Raw genomic sequence first — 2,933 nt, 5'->3', positions numbered from 1 at the left:
TTCAAGAGTTGGTCAATGACATCTTCCGGGACCTTCTCTACTCCTGCGTAGTGGTGTACCTGGACGACATCTTGGTCTTCTCTCCGGATCTCCAGACTCACCGGAGGGACGTTCGTCAGGTCCTGCTCAGGCTCAGGCAGAACCATCTCTACGCTAAATATGAGAAGTGCCTCTTTGAGCAGACCTCGCTTCCGTTTCTGGGCTACATTATCTCTCAGACCGGCCTACAAATGGATCCTGAGAAACTGTCTGCCATCGAGAAATGGCCCCGACCGGAGGGGTTGAAGGCCATTCAGCGATTCCTGGGCTTCGCCAACTACTACCGCCTCTTCATACCACACTTCTCTTCCCGGACTGCCCCAATTTCCGCGCTCACCCGTAAGGGTACTAATCCCAACGAGTGGCCGCCCGAAGCAGAGGAGGCCTTTCTTTCCCTAAAACAGGCCTTCTCTTCCGCCCCGGTGCTGCATCGCCCGGACGGCAACAAGCAGTTCTTCCTGGAAGTTGACGCCTCCTCCTCTGGAGCCGGAGCGGTACTTACTCAAAAATCATCTTCCGGGAGAATGGTAACTTGTGGCTTCTTCTCCAAACTCTTCTCCTCTTCTGAGCGCAACTATTCCATAGGAGACCGAGAGTTATTGGCCATCAAGCTGGCGTTGGAGGAGTGGCGTTACCTACTCGAGGGGGCTCTTCATCCGGTAATAATTTACACTGACCACAAGAACTTGGCTTACCTCCAGCATGCCCAGAGACTTAACCCGCGCCAAGCCCGGTGGTCCTTGTTTTTTGCTCGCTTTGATTTTGTTCTTCATTTTCGCCCGGCTGACAAAAACGTCAAAGCAGACGCCTTGTCCCGATCCTTTCTGGTGTCCGATCTCGAAGAAGAACCTAAACATATCATCGATCCCGCCAGAGTAATGCAGGTGGCTCCCATGAGTCTAAATCGTCTCCCTCCCGGTAAGACGTTTGTTTCAGTACCTGATCGGGAGAAGATCCTACACTGGGGCCATTCGTCTAAGCTAGCTGGCCACGCCGGTCAGAAAAAGACCCTCCAGCTTATTGCCCGGCACTATTGGTGGCCTACCCTGCACAAGGACGTAATAGACTTTGTTTCTGCCTGTGTGTCCTGCGCCCGCAACAAAGTCCCGAGACATCTGCCAGCTGGACGCCTCCTTCCGCTTCCTGTGCCTGCTGCCCCCTGGCAGCATATTGCTATGGACTTCATAACTGATCTCCCCGTCTCTGTCGGTTGTACGGTCATTTGGGTGGTCGCTGACCGCTTTTCCAAGATGGCTCACTTTATTCCCCTGCCAGGCCTCCCGTCTGCACCCGAGCTGGCTAAAGACTTTATCCGCCATATCTTCCGTCTTCATGGCCTGCCCCTCCACATCGTGTCGGATCGTGGGGTACAGTTCACCTCACGTTTCTGGAGAGCCACTTGTAAACTACTAGACGTCACCCTGGACTTCTCCTCCGCTTACCACCCACAGTCCAATGGTCAAGTGGAGCGGATCAATCAGAACCTGACCAGTTACCTCCGGCACTTCGTTAATGCCCACCATTCTGACTGGGTGGATCTCCTACCATGGGCCGAGTTCTCTTATAATAATCACGAGAGCGAATCCTCCTCCAAATCCCCGTTTTTTGTAGTTTTCGGTCAGCATCCTCGGATTCCTTTTCCTGTCTCCACCTCTGTGGACAACCCGGCTGCGGAATCTCTCGTTAGCAAATTTTCCTCCATATGGGAGAGTACCCGGTCCGCACTCCTTCTGTCATCCGAGCGTATGAAAAGACACGCTGACAAAAAACGCCTGGATCCTCCAAAATTTCGTCCAGGAGATAAGGTCTGGCTCTCATCTAAATATGTTCGACTCAAGATACCTTCTTACAAGTTAGGGCCTCGGTTCATCGGTCCTCTGGAGGTCATCAGTCAGATCAACCCGGTGGCCTATAAATTGAAACTCCCGGCCAACTTACGGATCCCTAACTCCTTCCATGTATCTCTCCTCAAACCCGTGGTGCTTAACTCTTTTTCCAAGTCTACAGGTACGCCTCCTGCTCCGGTTTCCACTGAGGACGAGTTTGAGGTAGAGAACATTCTTGCTACCAAAAGGGTAAGAGGGAAGACCTTTTTTCTGGTAGATTGGAAGGGGTTTGGTCCTGAGGAGAGAACGTGGGAGCCCCGGGAGAACATCCATGCCCCTCTTATCCTTGCTAAATTTCTGTCTGGCCTAAAAAAGGGGGGGCCTAAAGGGGGGGGTACTGTAGTGCCGGCGTCCCTGCCCTCTGCTAGGCAGGGACGCTGTTCCCCTCACCGCTGTGCTCCGTGCCCGGCGTCCCTCTCCCGCTCTGCTGGCAGCGCGCGCTCCTTCCCGGCCACTGTGCTTAGGGCGCGCGCGCGCGCTCTCCCTCCCTCTTAAAGGGGCCGCGCGCGCCGTCCTAAGGAGTCCCCGGCCAATGGCCGGAGGACTTTACCATATATAAGGCACCTCCTCCAAAATGGAGGTGCCCGAGCAATGTTGTTTGCACCTGTGTCTCACCTGTGCTTCAGCCCTCAGGTCCCGTTGCCAGTTACCTGCCAGTTACCTGCCAGATTCCTGCCTGATTACTTGCTACCTGCCTGCTAGTCTGAGGTCCGACGGTCTGCCTTACTAATCCTGTCAGTCTGTCTAAGGACCAGCCTGCCCGCTCACCTGGGAGCGCACATCAGCTACCTGCCTGCTTGCCTGTGGTCCGACGGTCTGCCTTCCAACTCCTGTCAGTCTGTCTATGGACCAGCTTGCCCGCTCACCTGGGAGCGCACATCTGCTACCTGCCTGCTAGCCTACCTGGAGGCTCCGCCGTCACGTGCTGTGACCACCTGCCTGTCCAGTGACTCCTGCCCGCTCACCTGGGAGCGCTCATCTGCTACCAGTCTGCTTGCCTACCCGGAG

Source organism: Phyllobates terribilis, unplaced genomic scaffold (assembly GCF_046119375.1).
Source record: "Phyllobates terribilis strain yellow unplaced genomic scaffold, ASM4611937v1 Scaffold_11__3_contigs__length_659146591, whole genome shotgun sequence".
Lineage (NCBI taxonomy): Eukaryota > Metazoa > Chordata > Amphibia > Anura > Dendrobatidae > Phyllobates > Phyllobates terribilis.
The sequence above is the reverse complement of the archived record's forward strand: the minus strand, read 5'-3'. Positions refer to the sequence as shown.